Genomic DNA, 21354 nt, shown 5'->3' on the forward strand with positions numbered 1-21354 from the left:
TCAGAGCAGTCAAGAAACTTACCCAAAGTCACATGGTGACAAGAGTGGGTTGGACCTAGACTTTCTGATTCCTATAGAAATCTTTCCCTTCAACTAGCTTCTCCACCTTCCACAGGCCCACACCCACAAAGGAGTGATGGTCATCAAACCTACAGCCTTTTTATGGATTGGAATTGTGCCTTTGTTGTCCAGCTATTTTTCTCTTAACATTTATAAGAGAAATGCTATAGGTCAAAACAATCCCAGAAGAAAAAAAAACATTTTGGTTCATTTGCAATTTCAAATCATGGCTCTATGCTACATCACATGTTATATACAGAAAGGGATCTTGAAGATCTACTGCTGGGTATTTTTAAATGGCTTTTAGGCACTCTCTTTAAAAGAGGACACTTCTTTACATGCTTCTTAATTATGTCAGTCCTCCCATGGTCACCTTTCCTATTTCTCACCCATCCTCAAAGTGATGATAACAAACAGTCCTTAAAGACAAGAGCATAAAGCCATCTATTCCTCTAGGACAGCGGTTCTCAACCTGTGGGTTGCGACCCCTTTGGGGGTCGAATGACCCTTTCACAGGGATCGCCTAAGACCATCGGAAAACACATATATAATTACATATTGTTTTGTGATTAATCACTATGCTTTAATTATGTTCAATTTGTAACAATGAAAATACATCCTGCATATCAGATATTTACATTACAATTCATAACCGTAGCAAAATTACAGTTATGAAGTAGCAACAAAAATAATTTTATGGTTGGGGGTCACCACAACATGAGGAACTGTATTAAAGGGTCGCGGCATTAGGAAGGTTGAGAACCACTGCCCTAGGACCAAAGGAAATGCAATTCATTCTATTAATCCAGTCCTGTGGGGGTTAATGGATTCATTCATCCTATCACAACTAGAAGGCTCATGATGGTGCCCCCCGCCCCCTGCACAGATAACAACACCACTTTTTCAGCTTCGCTCCAGCCCTGATTCCTTTCACCACCACTGTCATTTTTTGGTCCGTAGAGTATTCCCTTAAGAACAGTACTCCTTCATTATTCTCCATAATTCATAGCTAATCACTAGCATTGTACAAAGGAATAAAAATGTAAAGATTCATTTGCAAACCATGAGACATTATGAACCATTATATTTCAGTACCTTGAACATCATCAGCATTCTGATTGATTTCACCTCAGTTTCTACTTGTGATATTAGCATTGCTCGTACGGGAGGCATAAAAGTCTGCTGTTAAATGCAGCATTAATCTGTACTCACTAAGGAATGGTTTCTCACAGCTAACTCAATCTAGGCCATTACCTGGGTCCCCTGACATCTGGCTACATGTTCTTCTGGCCTCCGCAGGCTATGGGAGCCCTCACAAGGCACCTGCAGTCGCTGAGCATCTGCGCAACTGCCCTGGATTCCCCAGAGCTCTCCAGGCTTATGTGGGCCTGAGGAAAAGGGGCAGACGGGTGTGCCAAGCAGCCGGTTTTTATTCTGGCATTTGCCAGAAGGGAAATTGCTAAAATGTTTTAGGGCCCCCTCAGGAGAATAAAAATGTCACACTGCCTTTAGCTTTTATCCCTCAGCTAAAATCAATGTTTTCTAAAAGAGAGAAGCTTTTAATGCCCTTATAAGAGTTTTGCTTCAGATCCAGCTTCTATTAATTAAGCACATACTCTTGGCAAGAGTTTTAAATAACACCATTCCCATGACAATCAGATATTAATCATCTTCACCTCACCCTGTGGAACGTGGGGCTGGGGGACTGAGCGGCCGAATGAGGTCACACAGCCTCAGCAGCAGAAGCAGAATCTGAACCTGGCTCCTGGAACCGTAACTCCATTCTAGGTCACTGCATCTCCCTATCCTGTGAGCATGTGTCTGCAGGGGCAGGGAGATCGTGGCTGAGTCCTACATGGAGTCATCATGATTCACTTGCTCACTCTTCCACCAAGTAGTTTGTGAGAAATTACTATGAGCCAAGCACTCTTTTTAGGTGCAAAAGATATAATGGGGATTGAAACAGACAAAACTCCCTGCCCTTAAAGAATTTACATCTATGTGGGTCACAGTCAACCAACAAGACGCAAAAAGTAAAACACATAGCATGTTAGTGAGCATGAGGTACTAAGGAGAAAACATCAAATATCAATCAGGGGAGAGAGGTGTGAAAAGCCACAAGTTAGGAGAGGTGGAAATTTTTTATAGCACAGACAGGGAAGGGTTCTTATTGAGAAGGTGACTTTTTCAATATTTTTGGGCATTTCAGTTGCATTCAAAGATCTTATTGGTATTTGTTCTTTGGGATTATGGTAGGAAATTCTATCATTGTGGCATTTGTAAGAAATACATCAACCAGATCAGTGGTTCTCAACCTTCCTAATGCTGCGACCCTTTAATACAGTTCCTCATGTTGTGGTGACCCCCAATTTCATTGTTACAAATTGAACATAATTAAAGCATAGTGATTAATCACAAAAACAATATGTAATTATATATGTGTTTTCCAATGGTCTTAGGCGACCCCTGTGAAAGGGTCATTCGACCCCCAAAGGGGTCGCGACCCACAGGTTGAGAACCGCTGAACTAGATCATGTTAGTCACCTGACGAATCAATTTTGCTTTGCCAGGTGACTTAGGTGCATCTAAGGACCAAAGGCTGTGATCATGGTATGGTCAGTGCTCGGCCATTGCAGAATGGACAAAAGTGAGGTTATGGCATCAGCCCTTCAGTAGTCACATTCTGATGGCCCCCATTACCAGCTTATAACTTTCAGCAGGTTACACAACTTTTCTGTACTAGAAAAATTTGCTGTAAGGGATTACATGAGAGTAATCCCAGAGAAGTATACACTCAGAGGAGGCCTGCTATGTGATTTATACATGTAATGGACATGTACAAATGTTAACTTATGTAAGAGACATTACTCTTGATGACATATTCATTAAAAATACAGAAGTGGAGATATGCATACAATCTTATTGCTTTAAAACAACACTTAACACGAGCATGGATCTGGTATGGCAAACAGCCAGCACTTAGGAAATGTTTTTAATTTAAGGTGTTAATATAAAATAAAAAGGCAGAGTTTTTTGGAAAGAGTTTTAAAGGCAATTCCATAAGCAGCTTGAAGCAATAATTGACCTCAGTTCAGGATTTTGAAAAAATGACTTTCATGGGAACACAGGTATCATTGTTGAGGTGATCATTTTTCATTAGTTAAAAAAAAAAGAAAAAGAAAAAAGAAAGGGAAAATCCATCAGGGGTAGGAAAAGCATGTTGCTGTCACCTGTATATGCCTGGTCACCAGGGCAGTGCTCTCCAGGCAGGTATGAGGAGACCCGGGGAGTGTCCAATGACCGCCAGCATCAGCATGGCAAGCCCAAGCACTGCTGCAGGTCTGAAGTTCTCAAACTCTGTTCCAGATGGTCATGGGGTTCCACAAAGATGCCCCATGGTATATAATTGGATGAGGGCAAGCTCCTTAGGGCAGGCCTCTAGATCCCTGTTTCAATGATCCCTGTGGCTCCATTTTCATTGATTTTTATATATTATTTCTAAGTCCCAATGTGGTTTTTTTTCAATGTTGGAAAAGCATTACTTTATAAGTAGCACATAGTTTTCATACTAGCATGCTTTCAGTATCTAGCCCAGGGCCTGCCCAGTCATAGTTATCCCATGACTATTCGCTAAGTACCTGGATTATGCTGGGAAACGGGTACACACATAGAGCATCACTAATGCGACGAACTGACACAAGCCGCTATGAATTTAAATAGTGCATCAAAATATACAGGATGGCTAAGGCTAAGGATTAAATCTAACCCTCAGTCCAGTTGTAAAATCGGGGTAGTGACAGTAACTGTTTTCTTGGGTTTTTGTGCAGAAAGTTCCTAGCACAGTGTATGGCACTTTGAAATCACTCGGTAAATGTTAGTTGCATATATATACATACATTCATACATACATATACATTTTTATACATGTACATACATGTGAATATTTATACACATATATATGTTCATTAGAATTAAATTGAGGGAGATATTAAAAATCATATAATCCTGTGATTTTAATATGTGTTTATTAGCAGCCTGATGCTTTCATCAAATACATTTTTTAAAATCCCGAAGTATGGGTTCTCTGGCTAAATCAAGAGGTTAGAAAGCCCATTTCCTCCTCTCCTACACATGTGTACACACGCACACACACACTATCTATGGCAGCCCAACAAGCATTCTATGTCTCAATCTCTCTTACTATCACCCAAGCAAGACTCGAGGGCTCTTTGGAAAAGATTTAACCATTAGTCAAGTCCAATTCCCTAATGTGTCAACAGTATAACCAGGCCCAGAATAATGAAGATTTTTGTCTGATGTTTGGGAAATATCCAAAGAGAATATAGCTAGTCTTTCGTTCTTGACTACTGACTATGCATCAGGTACTATGTCCAGCAGTTTACCTCCATTACTTTAATCTGTTCAACAGCCTTGTGGATTAGGTATTATTGGTGTTACCATTACTAGTACACACACTCAGATTAAAGAAATTGGACAAATTTTGAAAGCCAGTAAGTGCAAGAACCTGGATTTACCTGGTAAACTAGACTTGTATGATTCCAACTCCTCAGCTCTATTACCTTCTGGTTTGTAATGCAGGCAACCTGATTCCCCATTTCATCAGCTTAAGTCCTGCCCTCACATTGTTCCAGATCGATGTACTTTTTCATTTGAGAATATGAAAGTCCATCTCTGATTCTTAAAAAGATCAAGTCACATTTTCCATAGGTCTGACATCCCAGCTATGGATTTTAAGTTATGCCTGCACAATCAGTACTGTTGGAGTCAACTTAACCAGCCTATGTTAAGCATGCTGTTAAAGATTGTTTGGTTTTGGAGGAAATGAAGCAACACAAAATTTGCCTGAAGGTTTCAGCTCTCTCCTGGCCATTTTGGTTTCATTTCAATAACGACCCACTCTTTCTCTCTACTGAACCAACATCACATTCCCCTCACTTGCAGAGAGCCCTTCATTGAGATCAAGTTTCCAATGAGCAGCCCTGGCCACCTTGGAGATGGAGTCATTGAGTTGATTGTTCTGAGTGCTCCCTTCCATCAGCCCCCATTAAAATAGGCATTTGCTACCATTCTTTAAATTCATTTTTGGATCATTGAAGCATACACAGGCAGGAGTGATTTAAAGCAGAGCACCAGTGTGATGCTGGGTTTTCCTGAATGAATACATAACACGGTTGGCGATCTCTATCCTTGATTCTTTGTGTTTCATAACTCTTGCCGGCAGCTATGCCTGTATGGCAACTAAACATTTCAATCATTCATTTATTAAAATTTTTTAAGACTTACTCTGTGCCAGGCACTGAGCAAGAAGTTGAATATTATTTTTAAATGTAAAAATATCTGTATTATAGTAGTGTACCCCTTAGCAACAGGGATATGTTCTAAGAAATGCACCGTTAGACAATTTTGTCATTGTGTGAACATCAGAGGGTGCACTTACATAAACTTAGGTGGGATAGCCGCCTACACACCTAGGTTATCTAGTAGAGCCTATTGCTTTTAGGCTACAAGCCCGTATAGCATATTACTCTGCAACATGAGAGCCCTAACCGGTTTGGCTCAGTGGATAGAGCGTCAGCCTGCGGACTCAAGGGTCGCAGGTTCAATTCCGGTCAAGGGCATGTACCTTGGTTGCGGGCACATCCCCAGTAGGTAGTGTGCAGGAGGCAGCTGATCGATGTTTCTCGCTCATCAATGTTTCTAACTCTCTATCCCTCTCCCTTCCTCTCTGTAAAAAGTCAATAAAATATATTTTAAAAAAATAAAAATCACCATTCTCCCCCCAAAAATAATAATAATACCATGAGATTAAATCAAGCAAAAAAAAAATGATGCAATCAAGAAACGTGGTAACCATGAGATGTTTAAGGTTGCTGCTGGCATAACACGGCATACTGTTTTATAGCAAACTTATTTTTTATAAATAGAAAGAGGACATTCTAAAACAATGCTTAAAACTATAGTATAGTAAATGCATAAAACAATAACAGTTGTTTCTTATCAAGTATTATATACTGTACAACTTGTATGTGCTATACTTTTATATGACTGGGAGCAAAGTAGGTTTGTTTACACCAGTATCACCACAAACACATAAGCAACACATTGAATGACATTATAATACCTACAACCCATGTCACTAGGTGATAGGAATTTTTCAGCTCCATTATAATCTTACTAGAGGCCCAATGCACAAAATTTGTGCAAGGGGCTCAGCCCTCGCAGCCACGGTGGCTTGCCTCAGCCCTTGCAGCCTCAGCTTCGTCCAGAAGGTCACCAGAAGGATGTCTGGAAGGACGTTCAGTCTAATTAGCATATTATGCTTTTATTATTATATATAGGAGTATTGTGGTATATGTGGTTCCTCATTGACCAAAATATTGTTATGCTGCACCTGACTGTACTTGAGTGTCTACCATGCTGTGTTTTTCATACATTACTTCATTAAACTCTCAAAATAAGGAGTTTGAAACTATTATTATCCCTGGTTTACAGATAAAGAAACAGAGACATCAAGTTAAGTAATTTGCTCCTAGTCCCACCACTGTGTAGTAATAGAGTTGGAAAACTTTGAATCAGAATGAGATTCTTGGTGTTTCTTTAAATGGCCCCAGTGATGTTTGACTCCATATGGTATTTACTAAATGATTTCAATGACATCGATAGCCCAGGGATTTTGAGATATGTGTAGAGATTTTGACCTCCAAGTGGGTTACAGGTTAATTGTGTAAATCAGTGATTCTCAATTGGAGAGATTTTGCCCCCAAAAGGGCATTCAGAAATGTCTAAACACAATTTTTATTTTCACAATTGTGTGTGTATGGGGGGGGGGGGCGGTGCTCAGCCCTCGCAGCCACGGTGGGGGCAGGGGATGCTACTCACATCTGATGTATTAAGTCCAGGGAAGCTATTAAACATCCTACAATACAAATGACATCCCCCTACATCAAAGAAATATCTGGTGCAAAATGGCAATAGTGGCAATGTTGAGAAAAACTGATATAGATAAGACAACCCACAGAAAGCTCAAACCAATCAATAATGTGTGATTTAAATTGTGGAAAGGCACCGAAGGGGAAAAAGTTGGAGGGAGAATGGTTGAAAGAGAAAAGTTTTTGGAGTACAAGGACAAGCTTTTGCAGTTGGACAAACCTGTATTTAATTCCAAGTCTGCCCTTAACTAATTGTATAACTTTGGCTGAGTCTCAATGTTTTCATCTTTAAGTGAAAATAAAACTACTGACCTTGCAGGAATAGTATAATAATTAACATGATGTATAAATTGTCCCTGGCACTCCCACAGTGATAGCCATTCTAAAGAGGTTTCATTTTTGTAAGTTATAGGTCATGGCAAAGTAACTAAAACAGTTGAACTGGGTTTAGTATTATGTGGTTATTTCAACTATTTTAATGACATAACAAGTGACCACATGGTCTGTCAAGCCAATTGCCATACAAACCATTGCATTCCTAGACAAGCCCAGAATAAGATTCAAGATTCCTGCTGTCTAACCAACGCTACTGCCTCTTTCGTGTATTTGGTAAGTAACTGCTACAGATTGGATGTTTGTGACTCCCCACCCTTCCGAATTCATATATTAAAACCTAATCCTTAATGCGATGGTATTAGGAGGTGAGGCCTTTGGGAGTTGATTAGGTCATGAGGGTGGTGCTGTCATGAATGAGATTAGTGCCCTTATAAAAGAGGTCCCAGTGAGCTCCCTGGCACCTTTCACCATGTGAGGACACAGCAAGAAGACACTGTCTATAAACCAGGAAGCAGGTCTTCACCACACATTGAATCTGCCAGCATCTTGACTTTGGACTTCCCAGCCTCAGAACTGTGAGAAATAAATGACTGTCACTCAGGTATTCTATTATAGTAGCCCAAACAGACTAAGACACCAACGTCTCTACTTTAGGCCACTCCACAATTCCTGAGTGGTATAATTCCACAGATCTTTGATTTAGAAAGTGGGACAATACTAGTATACTGACAATTATAATAAGCACCCTGAAAATCTAACCATTTTTCCATGAAAACAGTCAGTCTCAAACTTCCTTCTCCTTTCTAACTTTCTATTTTTTCAGACGATCCACCAGAGTAACATTGAAGCCAACTAAGGATGAATACAGCTCTCCAGACAGACTCAGGTCCAGGGCAGTCTGAGTCCAAAATATGGAATGGGACTGGGTCCTGGGGTGAGGATGAGGTGTAGGCTACATGAAGATATGGCAGAAATCAACATGCTGGGCATGCTAGTCCATACAGGGTTCCAAGAGGTCAACAGTGCATTTTTTTTTCTGGGAACCTTGAAATAGTCCCATTTTCTGAAGAAAGGGAGCTAGAATATCTAGGAATCGTTTATGAACAACTTTTAAAAAATATTTTTTTATTGATTTCAGAGAAGAAGGGAGAGGAAGAGAGAGATAGAAACATCAATGATGAGAAAGAATCATTAATTGACCAACTCTTGCACACACCCCCACTGGGGGTCAAGCCCACAGCCTGGGCATGTGCCATGACCAGGAATCAAACCACAACCACCTGGTTCATAGGCCGACACTCAACCACTGACCCACACCGGCTGGGCTCATTTATGGAAAACTTTTGAATTCTCCTAGGTGAGTCTGAATGCATTGCTTTGCTAATCAGGAGACGGTGACTGGCCCTTCATAGAACAGTAGATGGGTTTGCATTGCTTTCTGTTGCCCGTGTCCATGGCTCAGCAGGGCCTCGCTTCACTGTGGTCTCACACCAACTCATCAGTCCTCAGCAGAGAACCTGGTCAGACCAGGCTTCACACACAAGGCTCTGCTCTTTCGCTCAGACCTCTGCCAACTTGACTTGGGGCACACTGGTTCCCTTTGTGTAAAAGACTTTCTGAGATTTACCATTCTATGTGTTACAACCTTTGTGACACATCAAACGTGAGATTTTGCCTCCTTTCCATTAAAAATGAAAAATTCCTGCATTACATGAGGTCCTGGCATAGCCTTACTCTCTCATTCTCTACAATGAAAAGGACAGTAAAATCGGACAAGAAAATTCCACTCTAGGATCCATCACTTGCTGAATGTACTTGACCGTGAGCTTTATGCATCAATATCTTTATCTAAGAAGTAGAACAAACTGTACATACCTCAGAGGGTTGCTTTGAAAATTAAATAAGGAACTGGAATGATATTTTTAAATTTCCTTGCTTAATATCTGTCACTTCAAAGACATTCGATAATGATGGCTGCAGTTATTATCATTGTGATTGTTATTGTGGTTGTTCAGGTCTCTTATCTGTAAAAATGCATATTCATTTATTCCTTCAACAGTGACCTAGGCTCCAGGGATACAGTGGTGAACAAGACACACAAGGTTCTTGCTATTGTGGAAATTACTTCCAAAGGCAAAGAGACAGTAAATCAGGTGAAGAAGTGAATAAAAAAACAATTATAGATGGTGGGAAGTGCTATGAAGAAAAACATGGCAGTTTATTGGAGAATGACTGGTTGGAAATGAAGAATTGCTATAAATTTTGTCATTAGAAGAGATTTCACTGAAAAAAATCATATTTCTGCTGAAAATTGAGTGGCAAGAGGGATCAGTTAAAGAAAGAACTGGCAGAGGAGTACAGGCAAAGAAAACAGCAAATGCAAAGATCCTGAGATAGGAATAAACTTGAGGTGAGGGAGACAGAATACCCATGTGGCTACAGCAGTGCGGGGGAGAGTGGCTGAGTAAAGTCAGAACAGTAGGAGGAGTCAAATAGAATAAGTTGGTAGGTCATGGTAAAGAATTCGGATTTTATTCCAAGTGCAACGGAAAGCCAGGGGGAGCATTTAAATAGGGGAGTGATGAGTTTGAATTCCAATTTCGAACGATCCTTTTAGCTTTGGACTCAACCCTAAAAGGGCAAAAGTGAAAGCAAATTGCACAAGTAGGAAGCTAATATGCAGTAACGCAAGGTGAAATGATGGTGACTTGAACCACAACTCTTTCCTTCTCCAAGTTGTTATGAAGAATAAATGAGATTGTATAAATGCACCTAGGACAACTTCTGGCACAGAGTGGGTACTCAAAATATTTTAATTATATTCTTCCACATCCACACTATAGCAGAGATCTTGATTTCCACAAAGAACTCAACAAGGCAGCTATAACGCATGTAACTGTAAATGCCAGAGACTTGAATTCCCATCAACTGAATGTTGATACAGCAACATTATAATAAGGCTGAACAAATGCCAATTTTAGCCTAGTACATATTGCCTTGTGTTGCCATTTTGTTAAAACTCCAAAAACTATTATGCTTGAACATTGTAAACTCATTTTTTTTGAAAAGTAGCACAGAGACCATTATGTTTTGAATTCATACTCTCAGATCACCATTTTCTCCTCGTCCAAAGAGAAGATTTTAAAAATTCCAATTTAAAACTGTAACAGATTTGTCTTTCAATTAATGCTGAAGGCCTAATCCGTCTGTCTCGAATTAAAGCTGCATGCTTTGCTGCTATCAGCTAATGGATGCTATAAAGGAACTGTTGTAAAATAAGTATGGGGAATACAATGTTAACTGTAATTCATAGGAGGAATAAGAAATGTAATTGGTGGGAGAGAGGCTCTGGATTGGAGTATCCACAATGAGTTGGGAAATAGAAAGCAGTATTACGTACTGTAAGAATCTGAGTTTAGCCTGGCCGGCGTGGCTCAGTGGTTGAGCATTGACCTATGAACCAGGAGGTCACCGGCTGGAAGTTGGCTCCAGTGTATGTGTGGCCTGTCTCACCCAGTCCCACCCCGCTGGCTACCTTCCAATTAATTTCCTTTCAATGTGCATGAATTCGTGCACTGGCTCACCAGTATAGTCAATAAGTAGTAACTGTATGGTGCCAGGTGGCTCCTGGAAATATCAAGTATCACTTTGTAAAGTATATGATTGTCTAACCATTGTGCTGTTCACCTGAAACTAACACAAAATAATATTAAAAGTAAACTGTAATTGAAAAATAAAAATCAGGTTGCCATAAGAAAAGAAAAAAGAAAGCATAGGCAATTCCAGAATCATGTATCTCAATAAATCTTCCCACAGTCCCTCCCCTGGCGTTTGTGGAGTGAGGGAGGTCCCTCTGGCAGGTGGGATCCCTTGGCCTTGCCTGCGGCGATCAGGCCGAAACCGGCTCTCCAACATCCCCCGAGAGGTTCCCGAATGCGAGAGGGCACTCTGCAAAGTTGCTGTCTCACAGGGTGTGGAACACAAACACAAGTGTACAGTAAACCAGATTCAGGGCCGACAGTACCCCAGCAACAACAGTACCCAGGGCCAAAGGTAGAAAAGCGCAGCCCCCATGAGGAATTGGGTTCCCTCCTCTTGGTTTTGGGAACCGCCACTGCCAAGTCACTGCAGCTCGGCAGTTCCTGCATTGAGTGTCTGCCTCCTGGTGGTCAGTGCGCATCATAGCAACCAGTCAGACAGTTGGACACTTAGCAAATTTGCTATATATATATAGCTATAGCTATATATATATATATATATATATATATATATATATATCCCGTAAGCTGTACTTTACATCCCTGTGACTATTTTGTGACTACCAATTTGTACTTTTTAATTCCTTCACCTTTTTTCACCTAGTCTCCAAACACTTCTCTACTCTGGCAACTATCAGTCTGTTCTCAGTACCTATGATTCTCTTTTTATTTGGGTTGTTCATTTATTTTGCTCTTTAGATTCTACATATAAGTGAAATCAGATGGTACCGTATTTGTTCATGTATAAGATATTCCCATTTATAAGACGCCCCCAACTTTTCCAACTCAAAATTAAGAAATCAATATTTTAAACAATTTGCTAGTTTTCCTCTTAAGGTCTTCTTTTTTGGCATCTTAAGGAGTTGTTCATCCTGTTTTCCCCACTGTCTGATCATACACTCAGTGGGGGGTGGTCCAAATTGTTTCTCTGCAGCTCTATTTTCATGCTCTTTTGCATAGCTGATTACATTCAGTTTGAATTTTACAGAGTAAGACAATCGCTTACTTTTATTTATCTTTTTATTTTTTGCACCTGCGAACTCTCCACTTCCACCTTCAATTATGGCATCAGCTGACGTCAGTAACAATAAGGCTCATGATTAGAAGAAGCCTATTTGACAAGGTATAGGCAGCTACACACCCATGTGGCTGCCTCCTAGCTGACTGCCGTGTATAAGATGCCCCTCAATTTTCAGCCTAACGATTTTAGAAAAAAAAAAATAGCATCTTATACATGGAAAAATATGGCATTTTTCTTTCTCTGACTAACTTGTTTTACTTAGCATAACTCCTTTTAGGTCCATCCATGCTGTTGCAAATGGTAAGATTTCATTCTTTTTTATGGCTGAGTACTATTCCATTGTATATATGCACTACAGCATTTATATCCATTCATCTATTGATGGGCACTTGGGTTGTTCCCATATCTGGGAGTTGCCTCTGCTTTCTGACAGCATCTAATCTAGAGCAACTTTTCCCATATCACCCACCCAAAGCCAAAATTCTTTAATAGATTCTTCCTCGTGCCCCTGACTGAGACATCCCACAGTTGCCCATAGTGTATGCTCTTCTCTGGGGCAACAAGTAATAAACCCAACTTGTTTAACTATAGGTGTTTTCCCAATAGCCTTTAGCTGAAATGCATTCATCCTTAAACAACCTCGTAAGGCATGTGTTATTGTCTCTATTCAATAGCACAGGACATTGAGGTTCATGGTGATTGAGTAACTTGCCCAACCTCCTCCACATACCAAGTGATAGAGAATGACTGGCAGTCAGGTCTGTCCTATTACAAAGCCCACACCCATAAATAGCCCCAATTTCACTTTGGTTTTAAAAAGAGATCATATTCTGAGTAGGACCCAATGGACAACTGAGCAAGAAAAAATTGTCAAGAAGCAACAGAATGAATTAGATGGGGATACATGGTCTTCTTAACAGGAAGGAGGTAGGATAAGGGTTGGAAAGGGGGACTAATTTTCCCATCAATGAAGGATTATTTTTTTTAAATTAAAATATATTAAGATAATTTAAAGACAGTAGAGGAAGTCATTTTGACTTTGGGAAGGTCAAGCAATTAGCAGAGTGGATGGGGTTGAGAGAGGCCATCGCAGGCCCTACAACTGCATTATTCTATTATGTGATTTGGAGATAGTGGTCTATAACTGAATGGTACTTAGGTTGGGAATGAAGATATGAAAGCTGTTATGGCTAATAGTATCCTTTAAATAATTGGAAGCATTTCAAATGAATAAGATATAATAATTTTATCTTTACATTTCAAATTTATCTTACTAATTGGATAATACAGGATTTGATGGAATTATTTTTCAGGCAGAAAGAAAAATAACTGGCAAGTGAACATTTAATGGGGGAAATATATAGCTTGCACAACTTTAAAAATAAAAATCTAACAGTTTGCATGTTTAGCACCTTTCATGCAAGAATTTCAGAGCATTTTGTAAAAATGAATTACGCCTCCTTCCCTCCCCACTCCACCCATGAAGACACTTTATTTTACAACCACAAGAAAAGGCTCTCGTGAAAGCATGACAAATCTTGAGTGCCCAGAGATGTGAGGGTGTGTCCTGAGTACAAAGGAGGAATTGGGGTGGCCTTTTGAACAGGAGTCCACACTCATGTTAGCCAGTCTCCAAGGAAGCAAAGCCCCTCCCCTCTCCTTATGTCCCCTTTGTCCCCTTCGTCCACCTCCCCAAGGGCCACATATCTTCTTTCCGTTGACTCTGAAAGTCAGGTGTTCAGTTTATCTGGTTTCCTGTGAATAGTCCTCAGAGAAATGGTGGGAAAGGAGACGTTTAACAGAGAAGACAGGCTCTGAAAATCATGTCCTTGCAGGGGGCACCTACAAACAAATCAGACCTTTATGTGGCCATGGTAGGCTCTCTCTTCACTAAGCTAGTGTGGAATCCCTTCATTTGCTCAAAAAATATTACTTAGTATCTAGTTACCTAGGCAATACTGCTCTAGGGAATACAGCAATGGACAAAATAGAGGTGGACCCCTGCCCTTATGGGGTGTCTATTCTAGTCAATAAACAAAATACATTTTAAAAAACAAAGTTTATGTAATATATGAAAGTGAGCAAAAAGCAAGGGGAAGAAATAAAGCAGAGAATGGGAACAGGCTAGATATTTAAATGATGTGGTTAAGAAAGACCTCATTTAGAAGGTGATGTTTAAGCAAAGATTGTGAGGAAGCAAGTGAGGGAAATGAATATTCTAGGCAGATGGAATACAATAATAAAATAAAGTTCTTGAGCCAAGGAGATATCTAGAGTGCTGGGAGTGTGGCTAATGTGGAGAAAGAGAGACGAGAGAAGTAGCAATATCATTAAATAATAATCATCTTAGAGTCAGAGACTGAAAAAGAAATGGTAGAGATAAATATAAAAAATATGTGCCATATGCAACTTTTAGAATTACATGGTAAAAAAAACAACTAGTACATAAGTGCCAGGAAAGCTATTTAAAGCAGAAATATGAGATTACAAATGCCAAAGGTGTAAACAACTTTAATCTGCTAATTTATTACACATGTCTCTCAGAGCCAGGTTTTATTTTAAGATTAGATCTTGGATATTTTCACTGTGTTGCTGCAAATGAAACTAAAATTTTTCTAAACCCAAATGCTATGCATTTCTCATCTTTTAGATGTCACTTCATCTTCTCCCAAACCCCGTTCATGTCTACAGTTTAAGCATTGTGAAAAAATATGTATATTTATACAGAATCTTTTCTTTTGACAATATTCTTGTAAAGCCTACAGGCACTATGACGATGCCTCCCCGTGTCTGCAGTCCATCAACAGACCGCATTAGGGAGCAAGGCAGGCTATAGAAATAAATAAAAGTTACGTTTTTAGTATTAGAAGAGCAAATGTGGCTTGAACTAATAAAGATGATTCAGGGCGACTTGCTGAGGAAAATCATCTTTTCAATCATATATGGAGGAGGTGTGGACGTGTATTATGGACCCCATATTACACACTGGACCCAATTACCAGCAACTCTCGCCTCTCTTACAACCCAGATTCTACTTTGGTTTCTAGACATATCTAATTCTGACTGCTAACTTAATCCTCCAGCTCTATAAGGGAGCAGTCACAATAAAATATTGAGGTCCAATCAGTTATTTAAGAAATGATTCACTACCGAAGGTAAGTGGCTTGTGAATAGGTCTATGTTCTCAAACTTTCCAACAAGGCTCTGCTACCTCTATTCCTAACAAACACGGGTCTCCAATTACACCACCATGAAATGTGACCTTTCTCGCCAGCTGGCACTGAGGTTTAGCCATAATCATTAAAAAAGTACAGGTGTGCTGACAATTCAAGCCAGCACAACAGTGGCATGGTATGGAGCTTGGTGGATGACAAGGGGAAATTTACAGGAAGGCTTGCACAAAATTGAATCCTTAATATAATCTTAATAATGTGAGCTCTTTAAGCCAAATATTTGGCCTCCCCTTTCCCCCATGAAATATTATGATTGACTGAGAGCTTATATAAAACTGCAGTTTAGGGATATTGTAGGATTTTAATGCATGAAGTACAAGTAGTTGCCACATGTATGACTAGTCCAATTCAACGCTGCCCGTCTCTTTCAGCATCCAGGCCCTAAAAGGCTTGGGGAGGGGGTGTCACAGACCAGGAACTGTTCACAACTGGAGAAGCTTCAAATTGTCCTGGTGACAAGAAAAGGAGGAACTAGGACCCATGATGAGAAGCAGAAGGTAGATTTCCTTTCTTCCTGTGGAAGGACTTCATTAGAGCTGTTAAAAGAACAATGGACTTGTTTGGGAACGAGGGGGTATTCAAGAGACAATGAGCAATCATTTGTTAAGGCATCTTGGGTGGCTTAGACTAGATGACTGGAAATACCTTCTCAAGGATCCTCAGGCAAGAGCCTCTGATGGTGTTGGTATGTTTCCTAGTCTCTGACAATGCCATCCTTTCCCACACCTCTGAGCCTCTGCACATGCCATTCCCTCTGTCTGGGCACCCTTCCAGCCCTGATCCCCTTCCAATATGCACTTACTAGTCACTTCCTTCATTTCGTTTACTTCCTTCCAGGAAGCCCACACTCTCCCAACAAATTTGGATAAGGATGCTTTCCTATATGCTTTTTCGGTGCTTTACCTCCCTTAATATTTATTTCACTTGACTATGGATTCCTTAAGAATAGGAGAGATGTCCTTGTGATAAATGTATGCCCATCACTCACACAAGACCCACAACATAGCCAGTTCTCAGTGAATGTGTGCTAAATGACTAAATTACTTCGCTGTGGGAAACTCCACTGTGCCTTCCCCCAAAATCCATGACATCTAGAAATAGTTTAACCAGAGATACTTTGCCTTGCTTGCTTGGTCCCACTGTTGTATGAGCCTCAAGTCTTTCTCCCACCTAAGAAGAGCTCCCAATAGAACACTGGTACTGTCCACATGCTATAGAAATACTGTGTACTTTCATATGACAAGGGATCTTTAGGCTAAACCAGTTAACCAATGCTTACCAAAGCTACACATGCTTAAAAGGTCACTTTAAAAAAAATAGTGAAAAGTCCATTTGCAGCAAAACTTATCTTTATGGCTACCATCTCCATGACTCAGGTTCCCCTTCTGGGTGGGGAGAACTGAGTTCTAATGAAGGATCCTGATGATGCCAGTCCTGAGGGTAACTTTGCCAGGGCCAATGCCCACATGTGAACCCATGGACCTCCAACTCCTGATAAAAAAAATGCTGTGAATGGCTGTAATGTACAAGACACCTTGCTCAGATACTTCCAGCAACCGTGTGCCAGGGCTAATGCGGATAAATCAGAAACTGGAAGGAGCGTGTGGACTTCAATCCAAGATCCTTACTTAAAAGATCAAATCTACAACTTCGTCATTTCCCACCTACCTCCTATTTTTTTTAACTGTGACTTTTCAATGACTTGTGTGAAAACTGCTTTAGTCATTTGAAACCCGTAAGTATAGGTTGTTGATAAGAAGAATGATAAAACCTCTGCTAGCCCCCCTTATCCTCTGCATCATGACTGGAGGTGGAAAATGTCCACTGTTAACAACCTCAAGGCCACTGTCAACAACCCCACGGCCAATTTCAGCCATTAACCACAGTATTCATTACCCTTACCCTCTTCTTCTTCAACACCCCCATAAAAAAGAGTCTACCCTTGATCTTACTTGACTGATGCTTACCTAGACCAATTGTTTCTCAAAATTTAATGTGCTGAGGCATCATCTGGGGATCTTGTAAGATGCAGATTCTACTCTGGTAAGTCTAGGATGAGGCCCGAAATTCATTCTTCTCTACTTAAAGCTCTCAGAGATAGCTAATGCTGCTGGTCCATGGACCAAGCATTAGAGTAAATAACAAGGACTAAGGCCAAGGACTCAGCACAGAATCTGCCTATTTGAACAGCTTCAGCAGGTCTGCAAATTCCTGACATTTCTAGAAAATGTTTACGTCTATGGAATTTTCTAGGGAAAGGGTCCATAACTTCCATCAGAGTCTCAAAGGACCCTGTGCAAAAGTGAGGAGCCATTGGCCAAAGCTATCACAATTCTATTCCTAACTATGCCATGACTCCTTCCATTCTTTTTCCCCAACTCACTCTCACTAGCTGTTCCTAAACATTCATCTAGCAATCCCACCAGCAACAGATTTTCTATCCTAAACAGCTTTACAGTATTCAAGGTACCTGGTATGCTGAACACATTCATTATAAGGAGCACCAACAAATGAGAGAGAGAGAGAGAGAGAGAGAGAGAGAGAGAGAGAGAGAGAGAGAGAGAGAGAGAGAGAGAGCCCTGAGTTTGAATCCTGGCTCCATATGCACCTGATTCTATGTTCACACAGATTAGGTAATTTCTCTAAGCCTCCATTTTCTCCTACATAATGAGATCTAAGGTAGGCCTTTTGTGAAGATAAAATAACCAGGACAAACTTCCAGGCACATCATACTTTTACAATTATCAGTTACCTGTTGTCCTCCTTTTTAACATAGGGGAAGAAGGAGGACAAATTAAGATCTGCATTATTAATAAATAATTTTTATATAAGATCTAATAAGTTAAAATTGCATTATAGAAAGTATCCTTATAGACTTGGATTATGAATAATAAGAAAAATATCTAGTTTTAAATATTTAAATCTAGGTTTGTTTTTTTTCCTCTAGGATCTAAAATATTTTTGGAGGAATTTTTAAGGGGAAATAAAGAATTTTTACACCATAATTTCAACCTTTTTTGGTTTCAGGAAATTGTGTTAGAAAATTCCTGCTAACCAAGAACTCACAGCAAATATGTAACCAATTTTAATACAACGCCATAAAACTGTTCTGGAAAGTTAAACTAGTTATTAGCAGAGTCTGGGTGGGAAAAATATTCTCTGGGGCTGAAATGATTTCCCATGTGAAGAATCGGGCTTAGGGGCTCTTGATCATAAGCCTTTCAGATATTACATAATAAAAACGCCATTGGTTCCTTATCAAACAACTACTCAGCCCTCACTAACACATTTTCATTGAACCTCAACACGAGTAATCACTGAAGAACTAATGTAAAACATCCCCCATTTCATGCTCAGTGTGATATTACACCTTTACTTGTTTGTCCTAGAAAGTTAAGCATTTAAAAGATTGCATGGCTCTCACATAGGCTTTTAAGAACATACTTAAACATGTTCTATTTTTAAAAACTCCTGAAAGAATTTAGAAGAAAAGTTATCTCTTTGGACCAATTTGTCAAATAAATGAGAGTTCAAAGCCCTAGTTATCTCCTATTCTAAAATACTCTGTTATCCCTCAAGGAGAAATTTTTCCACTTCTGATAAGGTCCTTCTCCAACCCAAATTATAAGCAAAGGAAGTCTTAGGGGGGAAATGTGTTTACTTATTTCTTCACGTAACATCTTCAAAGAAACTTAGAGGAAGAAAGAACGGCTCCTAAGGAAATCTTCCAGAAGTAAAAAAAAAAAAAAAAAAAGAGAAAGAAATCCAGTGAGACCTTTCCCTCATGCTCCTAAAACAATCTCTATCTCCAAGGAAATTGAACCAATACTCAAGATCCTACCTCTCCAAGTCATGTTTTTCCAAGAATTGTCCTTATTTGTCTAATATACATATCATCTGTGGAGTCATTCTTCATACCCCCAAGATTCACATTAAAGCTAGTTTAAAAATAATTTGCCATTTACATATGTTTTCACTAGCTTGAAAGTCAAAAGCTTTCAACCCTTGCCATTCCGGCAACCAAAGAACCACATTATCTGAGGGGTTTTAGCCCGCGAGATAGAGTGCAGGGCCTCGGGAAGACATACTTCTCCTGATGAAGGGTTAAAAGAGGACACCAAACCGCCCTCTGGAAGTCATTAAGTTACAAAGCCCCAAGAAGATAAAAGTTTCCATTTTCTAAAATGTAAATCAAAAACATATTCATTAGTATTGCAAAACAAACATGCAAATCTTCACCACTTGAAAAGCTCGGCTAAATATGTACAAGGGCTAAACCCAAAAATACATCTGGTCCTTGGTTACAGAACTTGCTTTTTTGGTTTTATCTAAAGAGTTTGTCTGTCTTCCATGGTTGGCTTCTTGGATTATTGCAATTCATAATAAGCCTTTTAGCTAAGGATGAAATAAACAAAGATAAAGTCTATGTCCTAGTTTTAATAGTCCAGATGGGATGATTTTTCCATATGTTTAGCACACCCACTGTTTATTAATCATTGCTAGCAGAGCTTAGAGGATTACTGGGTTAAGCAGGGCTGAAATTTACAGTTTGTATAATCTCTGTACACCTTTTTAATATTCCATTCTTTCTGGATTGTCTTTGTGCTTAATTCAGGTTGGGTGTGTATCCAAATCTGTGTGTGTCTGTGTGTCTCGGTGTGTGTGACATATTGTACAGAGAGGGACTCCCAGCCAACTGATCAAGAGGAGGCTTTTGTGCCCAAATTTGGATACAATATCAGTCTCAAGGAATGTGTTACATCATAACAATGACAATGTGGGTAAAACTGGCAATACTTGACTCACTACCCTTTACAGTGATTTACTTCGTGTCTGGCAATCTGTTTTTCATATGATGTTTGTTTCTCATAAACAGTTTCAACATGGGAGAGTATGGTGTCAAGATAACAGTCATATCATTCGTCATTGCAGAACGTCTTTGGGGTTTGCCAAGAAAATAAGATTCTTTTATCTTGAGCTTCTTACAAGTGCTTGCGTTCTGGTGATTGTTTCTCATCAACGTGCTGTATTGTTTTTTGAAAACTGACCATCACCACCTCAGTTCTCTTGTCATTTAATTTATCGCAAGTAAAATGAAGTCTGCAGACAGGTTAGCATGGGGGACAGTGGAGGGGAGAGAGGGAGAGAGGGAGAGAGGGAGAGAGGGAGAGAGGGAGAGAGGGAGAGAGGGAGAGAGGGAGAGAGAGAGAGAGAGAGAGAGAGAGAGAGAGAGAGAGAGAGAGAGGAGGTGATCCTCAGGTATAGCCACTGAAAAGGGAGAACCCCGAACAGTGAGTTAATGTGGCCACAAAGGCACCTGACTGTTCTCTATAAGATTTTAAATGGATATGATCTTACATAAAGTATATTGCCCCCATTTTCATATATTTGAGTTGTGAAATGGTTAAAACAACAACTTGGGGGGGCTTGGGGGGGAAAAGAAAACTCTTTTTATGTCATGATCATAAGCCACCCTGTCAATCAGAGGGGATTCTGACAGAAGGCATCCATATTTGGAACCCCCCTAAAACTTGGAAGGAGAAAAAAGGGGGGAGATACTCTTTAAATTTTCTTTTAATAGAATTGGTTAAGACAGTTAATGTAGAAAATGTCCTATTAATCATGTATGCTTTTTATAGTATTTTTACATGGGTTTTGAGATGTGGTTTTATATCTTTGACAAATAGAAAAATGAAAGGCCTCCATAAAGCATAAGACTAGACAGCTGCGGGCACAGAAAATTAAATATTCAGTCATTCGGAAAGGCTTTGAAATCACTCTGCTGGAGTCTTCTGTGCAATAATTAAACGCTGAACAAATATCTTTTAAGATCTCCTACCCTATCCTGTGGGTACATAGCATTTGTCCTATAAGAGAAATTAAGAATGTGTGTCAGGAACCAGCATTTTTCAGATGAGTTACCTAAAGGAGGAGCATCTAACTTATGTCCATGAGTGGAAATGATCTAACTTGCACTTGGAATGTCAGTTCTATGA

The sequence above is a fragment of the Myotis nattereri genome, assembly GCF_964212035.1.
Source record: "Myotis nattereri genome assembly, chromosome: 17".
Taxonomy (NCBI): Eukaryota; Metazoa; Chordata; class Mammalia; order Chiroptera; family Vespertilionidae; genus Myotis; species Myotis nattereri.